This window comes from Solanum tuberosum, unplaced genomic scaffold (assembly GCF_000226075.1).
Source record: "Solanum tuberosum cultivar DM 1-3 516 R44 unplaced genomic scaffold, SolTub_3.0 scf00033, whole genome shotgun sequence".
NCBI classification, from domain to species: Eukaryota; Viridiplantae; Streptophyta; class Magnoliopsida; order Solanales; family Solanaceae; genus Solanum; species Solanum tuberosum.
Window position 1 is genome coordinate 1,858,417 of NW_006238959.1, and position 8,127 is coordinate 1,866,543.

At 38.7% G+C, this 8,127-nt stretch overlaps 1 long non-coding RNA gene across 1 annotated transcript; it reads right to left on the bottom strand.

Annotated features, from left to right (window-relative positions):
• Positions 1–7,228: 7,228 nt before the first annotated feature.
• Positions 7,229–7,766, bottom strand: LOC107059710 (uncharacterized). The gene is made up of 3 exons (XR_001472834.1): positions 7,586–7,766; positions 7,461–7,496; positions 7,229–7,307 (listed from the first exon to the last, which is right to left on the bottom strand). It is a non-coding gene; the product is annotated as an uncharacterized lncRNA (long non-coding RNA).
• Positions 7,767–8,127: the final 361 nt, after the last annotated feature.

The window sequence follows — 8,127 nt, forward strand, 5'->3', positions numbered from 1 at the left end:
TGGATAAGTGGAGACACTATCTCCAGTTCAAGCACTTTGTGGTTCGGACGGACCATCATAGATTAAGGTATCTACTTGAACAAAAGGTAACCTCCGCTATTCAGCAGAAGGGTTTGACCAAGCTGTTGGGACTTGATTATGCGGTTCAATATAAGAGAGGTGCTGAAAATAGAGTTACTGATGCCTTGTCTAGGCAACAAGAAGGGTTAGATTCCTTGGATGATCAGGCTACTGGGAATTTAATGGCTATCAGCAGTTGCACTCCAACTTGGGTATGAGAGATTATCGGGAGCTATGTAGAGGATGCTCATGTCTGGGACATTCTTACACTACTTGCAGTAGATTCTCATGGACCAAATTTGTGGCACTACTCAGCTGGTATACTAAGAAAAAAGGGCAAGGTATATGTAGGATCTCATGGAACTCTTAGACAACACCTTATTTCTTCTTTCCACGACACTTCCATTGGTGGTCATTCTGGTCAGTTAGGTACATTGAAAAGGCTGTCGCAACTCTTCTATTGGCCAAAGATGAAGCTTATGGTTAATGATTATGTGTCCAGTTGTGATGTATGCCACAGGAATAAAGACGATAATGCGGCTTATCCGGGATTGTTGCAACCTTTACCTGTTCCAAATCAAGCATGGTGCCATATCAGCATGGACTTTGTGGAAGGTCTTCCCAAGTCTAAGTCTAAAGATGTCATATTAGTGGTGGTTGACAGATTCACTAAGTATGCCCACTTCATAGCTCTATCGCACCCCTATACTGCCGCCACTATTGCTTCCGTCTTTTGGAAGAGGATACATAGCCTACATGGCACTCCAGAGTCTATTGTGACTGATAGGGACAAGGTGTTTCTGAGCAACTTTTGGCGAGCTTTATTCAACTTATTGGGCACTCAACTCAATTATAGCTCTGCCTATCACTCTCAAAGTGATGGCAAAATATAAAGGGTTAATAGGTGCTTGGAAAACTACTTAAGATGCATAGTGGCAAGCAGGCCTAATCAGTGGAAACAATGGCTATCCGTAGCTGAATGGTGGTATAATACTAATTTTCATACAGGGTTGAAGTGTACTCCTTTTGAAGCTCTTTATGGGTATACACCTCCTCAGCTTTGTATCGGACCTTTATTAGAAAATGTGGTGCAAGCTGCTGAAGATGTGATCATGCAGAGACAACAATTTTTACAATTACTTAAGGATAACTTACATGCAGCTCAAGCCAGGATGAAGTTCTTTGCTGATAATAGAAGGACTGATAGAGAGTTTGCAGTGGGAGATTCAGTATATTTGAAGTTGCAGCCATACAGACAAACATCATTAGCACTACGGAGGAACCTTAAGCTCAACTCTAAATAATATGGTCCCTATCTGGTTATTGCTAGGATAGGTAATGTAGCTTACAAACTAGCATTACCACCTGAATCTAAGGTCCACCCTGTATTCCATGTCTCATTGCTCAAAAGGAAAGTGGGAAATCTTGTAGTGGTTCAGTTGTCTCTACCTAACACTGGAGCTGATGGTCAGTTTATAGTGCGACCAGTTGCCATTCTGCAAAGGCAAATGGTTAAGCAGAACAATGTTGCCGCTGTAAAAGTGTTGGTTCAATGGTCAAACCTTCCTCCTGAAGATGCTACATGGGAGGACTACCAACACTTATGCACCAACTCCCCTAATTTTAGTCCTTATCCTTGAGGACAAGGATCATTTAAAGACGGAGGGTATGTTATGATCTTAATCCTAGCTTATAAAATGTTGTTGTCAAGATTCGAACTAGGGAAAGAGTATAAGCCATTAACAGTGAAATTAAAAGATTGAAGGGCCGAGATTCAATTCATTTAAATAAAGTTGAAGGGACGAGATCGTGCCACATGGATATATGGTTATATATACACATCACAGAGGAGAGAGAGGGCTAACTGAAATATGGTAATTTTCAATTCTCTCCTCGTGCTCTCTTCTTCCTCTCAAGTTCTTTTCTCTTCTCATCTAAATCTGATCTTCTTCTCTCTTCTTCCTCTTCTGCAGATCAAGTCTCGAATATGGAGCTCACTATAGATAGTTTCTTTTTCTAGCTAGAATTTCCTTGTTCAATTGAGTATCATTTCTCTGTTTTTGATAAATCACAGAAAATTTCCAAAAAAGGTGTTGAGTTGATTGTTAATTTTTGCATTTGAATTTTGATCTCGATTGAGATCATAACAAAATGAGGAGCTAGACAAATCTGCTAGTTTGTTACGACTTAGCTGCTACAGTGAAGTTAGTTAATTGCAATAATAGTCAGTTGATTCATTTTAGCCGTATATATACATGTTGTATGAGAATTAATAATTAATGCATAATGAAGTAATTTTTCTCTCTCTTTCTGAATACAATTCTCTCAACTATTCTTCTTAGATTTATTTCCCTGGCTTAGCATATTCATCTTCATCGAGATTCTATCTCCTGAATTAGTCAATTTCATAATTTCATGCATAAATTGGTATAAGAGCTAGCAATCCTTGAAATGGATATGCGACACGAAGCACGAACCAAGAAAGACCAACAGAAGAAACAGACGATAGCTTTCTGCAGATTAAGGAGCAATTGAAGAAATTCATATAGGGTATGTCTAATATTCATGATCACAGTGCTCAAACAAATATAGGAATTGGGTTCAGATCAAGGAAGCCATTGAATATATGGATACAAAGGGCAGAGATAAGTAATCTGGAAGGTTGCTCAAGTGTTCTCCAAATTTGACTTGAGAGCAAGATACCACCGATTGAGAATAGCTGAAGGTAATGCTCATTAGACTGCATTTAAAACTCATGAAGACAACTACAAATTTTTAGTCATGACTTTTGAATTGAACAATGCTCCATCATTCTTCTAAGTTCTCATGAATGTTGTGTTCAAACCTCTTTCAAGGAAGTCAATTTCGATATTCTTTGATGACATACTGATTTACAATAGGAATATGGTTTCTCATCTTTCTCATGTGAAATATTTGTTTGCTTTAATGAAACGGTTTCAATTGTGTGCAAAAATGTCGAAATGTGCATTTGGTGTAGCTAAGGTAGAATATTTGGGTCATTTTATTAGTGTTGGAAGGTGTTTCAAGTGATCCAAAGAAAATCTTGGTTGTAAAGGAATGGCCTATGCCTATCAGTATCAAATAACTGAGAGGGTTTCTAGGATTGACATAGGGTTTTGGTTCCATTTGTAGACCATTGCATGACTTGCTAAAACGAAAGGCTTTGTATGGATTAATGAGTTTACTACAACATTCAACACCTTGAAGTAAGCCCCGGTATCAGTTCATGTGCTAGCAATGCCAGATTACTCCTAACCTTTCTTGATTTAAACCGATGCCAATGGCAAGGTATTGGAGTAGTACAAATGCAAAAAGGCTATTCTATTGCTTATATAAACAGGTCCTTGGCTCCTAAACATCAGCTATGTCTGTGTATGACAAAATTATTAGCACTTATTTTTATGTGACCAAGTGGTCTCATTATTTGCTGGGGAGACATTTTGTAGTCAATACAGATAAGAAGGTATTGAAACATTTGTTAGAATAGAACATCCATACAAATTTCTAGATTGCTGGAATCTCAAAGTTAATGGCTTTTGACTTCTCTGTTAAGTACAAAAAGGTTACTGACCCTTCGGGGTGGCCCATTGGTTTGGGCTTGGGACTTCCATGTTGGAGGTCTCAAGTTCAAAACCCCTTGCCAGTGAAAGCAAGGGGTTTGCCTTCTGGGTCGATCTCGTCACACTGGGCTTGCCTAGTGCGGGTTACCTATCCTATGTGGTTTGCGAGCTATTGCATAGGAGGGGGTTTTTACCCTGTGCGCACCCAAAAGGGTAGCGGCTGCGGGTTTCCCTTGTCATAAAAAAAAAGAAGGTTACTGAAAACAAGGTTGTTGATGCCTTATCTAGGAAACCCAATGTTGAGGTATTGGCTTCCTTACTTATTCCCAATAATGCTTTATTCATGTAGGTTAAGAAAACATGGGTGTCTGATCCTGATTTAAAGGAGATAATTTCCAAGATGATTGCCAAGTTGCAGGTGAAACCTTTCAAGTCTTATACTTGGTATAGTGAGCAATTGAGATGGGAAATCAAACTTGTGGTGGGAAATGATCTTGCCTTCAGAAGAACTATTTTAGAGTTATGACACATTTACCTCAAGAAGGGCACTCAGGAATGAATGCCACTATTAGGAGAATACATCACTATTTCATTGGAAGGGCCTTATTCAAGACATTAGGGACTTCATTAGCAGATGTGATATCTGTCATAAGCATAAGCATGATGTTGATACTTCACCTGATTTATTATAATCATTACATGCCCCTGAGGGTGTTTGGACAAATATATGCCTTGATTTATTATTGAAGGACTTACAAAGTCAAATGGAAAGGAAGTTGTTTTGGTAGTAGTAGATGTACTTAGCAGGTTTTGTCACTTCATAAGCCTACAATATCCTTACCTTGCTCAGGCTATTGCTCAAAGCTTCCTTGATAATGTGTTGTTGCATGGAAGTAACTATGACAAGTGATAGAGATCCTGTTTTCATTAGTTTATTTTGGTAGAAATTATTTATTCTACAAGGGGTCTAACTAAAAAAATATACTGTTTACCATCCCCAAATTGATGGTCAAACAGAGGTGTTTAATAGAACATTGGGGACTTACTTTCGGTGTTTTTGATTTGATTGTCCTAAGGAAGGGTCTGCGTATTATAACACTACTTATCACACTACCATTAAGGGTACTTTTAACGAGATGCTCTATGGTCAAAATCCACTCTTACACCTTTCGTATTTGGTTGGTGAGTTCTCTGTTGACATGGTGGATAGGTCCTTGGTTGCTAGAGAGGCTATCAGACAGTTGATCACGTTTCATAAAGAGAGGGCATAACAACGAATGAGGGATCTAGCAAATAAACATAGATCATACAAGGCTTTCACTGTTGGAGAATGGGTATATCTGGAATTATAGCCTTACGAACAAGTTTTCGTATCTATTAGGCCCTTTTATAAGCTTGAAACCAAGTATTTTGGGCCTTACCCTATTAATGCTGAGATTGGTACTTTGGTCTATAGGCTATACATTCCATGTGTCTCAACTTAAGAGGTGTCATGAGTTACCATTGGTTATTACCCATCCTCTAGTGTTTAACTTATCCATTCCTTATTTACATTCTCTTGAGACTGTGTTGGAAAAAAGATTAGTGAAGATGGGCAACAAAGTTGTTAGATAAGTCTTAGTCAATTGGACAGGTATCCTTGAAGATCAAGCTACGTGACAGTTCCTCATTGAGTTGTAACACAAGATTCCTTCTTTTAACCCTAGAGGTCAAGGGTGCTCTACGTCAGGGGAATTGTTGCAAGTAAATGGAATTTAAATTAGCTAAATAATTGATTAGTTGAGGTGGCAAAAGTGGTTAAGAATATGTTGGTTTGTTTGGATTTAGTTGTTATAGTGAAGTTAGTTGCAACAATAGTCAGTTGATTCATTTTAGTCATTACATATATACAAGTTGTATGAGAATCCAAAATTCGTGCTTAATGAAATAACTTTTCTCTCTCTTTCTGAATACAATTCTCTTAGATAATATTCTCAGATTTATTTTTCCGGCTTAGCATATTCATCTTGCTCCAGATTCTATTTTTTGGTTTGGTCAATTTCATAGTTTTGTGCAACATAGATTGAGAATGATAGACATAGCCTGAAGACCCAAAAAGATGAGGATATTGAGTCCGCATGCTCCACCAAACCCTCAGACGCCCTCTCTAATCAAACAACACCATCACAGAACTTAGGTTAAGAGGAAAATTTTCAAATTCACTTCAAAACTCCAAAAACTCCTCCAAATCAATTTTGGGTGAGTAGACCAGAAGTACACCAAAACCATAGAATAGAGCAACCGCAGGACCACGATAGATGCAACCCAACTCCCAAATCAAAAAGCTAACCTTATGCTCCACATCTAACACCTTATAATGATCAAGAGCATTTTTCGGTTCTTAGTCGTCCTGAACATCACCTGCACCACCTCAATCTCCTCTTCAAACTGACATAACTTAACCTTCCGACAACAAGCTCCACAAGAACATCGAGGAACAATATCCGTCAAAACAAGGAACTCAGTCCAAGGCAAGGCCCAAAGTCTACCTTTTGATCTCAAAGGCCAACAAATCCAGCTGAGACACAACCTTTTGAAGCTAACCATGCTAATCCAAAGGACACCCATCATGTGAACGACAAATTTGCACAGAGCCCAGCTCCAAGGAAATACTCCAAGCAAACAAACTATTGAGAAATTGACATTACGAGTCCACAAGCTACTCTGCTACCGCGAATCTAAACCAACCACCCAGTCTGAGGGAAACCAAGTCGACATGCGGCGTATTAACACAGGCAACTGGTTGATAGTGGACCAAGGGTACCAAATCCTAATAATGAACTATGCAAGCCACCAAGCATGATAAAGCAAACTACACATCCTGAACTATAACCAACTCATGGATTTCATGAATTTCCTTAACCCCATTTTGAAGATGAACCTTCTTAGCAAACTCCCATTTCCCAACAAATCTAAGAACATAAACCACCTTTGAATATCGCCATTCAGACTCTAAATCATACACTTGCCTCGAGAGATATTAACACAGCAATAAAGAACCAACATTACAGCTAATCCAGGCGCAGCAAAGGATCACACCTCCAACTTCCATCTAGCCATAACCAAACCCCAAGACCATAAGAAGCAGACAAATCCAAAAGGAGCCGAGCAAGCAAAAACAAAACTCCACAATCGAGAAAAGACTAAGGAAAAGGGAGAAAGCAACCAAAAAAAAAACTACCAGACTAAAGGAGGTGAACTACCCAACACACAACTCCGAAAACTAGAAATCTCCCAATTACTACACAAAAGGAACGACACACAACTAAGCCAACTAGGCCCTACAACAAAAAAAACTCAAATCGGGCGAAGCTTGTCTAGCCACCTATCAAACAAGTATTGGCATCACAACTAAAACACACCACAAAGGTGGTAAAAAGGGAAACCAACAATCCCAACACCCAGACTAAGCCCAACGCTCCTACTGAATCAAGAGAAGATGGAATAACAAGAGGCAAGCTAAATAACCAGAAAATACAATCCAAAATTAAATGAAATATATACTAGACATTATCTAAGAAGTTATATCAAGAAAGTATACGAAAGCCTACCTCAAAGCCGATCATGAGTGCCCCGAATCCACCACACACGAGCTATCCATTTCTGAAAGGCCTCCAAATCGCCAAGCTATCAAATTATCAATCACAATGTAATTACAAATGTTTAGACACTAAAATCGCAACAATTGGAAATAAACCCACAATCAAGTCAAAATGGGAATACGGGGCCCACACCGTGAATCCCAAAATTGACTCTATCAAAAGGTCCTAAATGCCTTACCGAGCTTGTGCCCCAAAATGGGGCTCGATTCCATGCCTGGCACAACACAAAAAAACCAAATGCAAATAAAACATCAATGGAAAAAAAACAAAAGAGAGATGATAGCCCCTTCAGGAGGAATATACCTCAAATGGAGAGCCTTCAACACTCCTGAAACACTCCAACGTGTAGCCACAATCAACACGGACCCCTAACACTTTGAATCACCTCAATCGGAGCTCCCAAGATCAAGAAATCGCAGGTTGAAGTTAACTGAAGCTGAAATTTTGCTATTTAAATAGCAGAGGTTCTGGTTGCTAAAAGCCATTTTTGGTTTCTAAAGCCCTAAATTCCAGTTACTAAAAGCTTACACCAGATATCAACATATCAAAAACAATTTTGGGCATGAACTGTATGAAAATAATAATAAAAATTACAAATTACTAACCTTTTCAGTAATCCGACAACTTACTCTATATGGAAGATGTTGAAAAGAGGGAATTGGTTCAGTTAAGCCCTAAAATTTCGTGAGGTGGGGAGAAGGAATTTCTCCCTCTAAAAAATAAGGGGAGAAGTCGAGAGAATATCACCGCCTGGTTCTGAAAATTTTTAGACTAATTTTCAAATTACTCCATATTGTGTCGATAAAACCTAAGAAGATGGTGTCTAATATTGTCTTTTTACATAT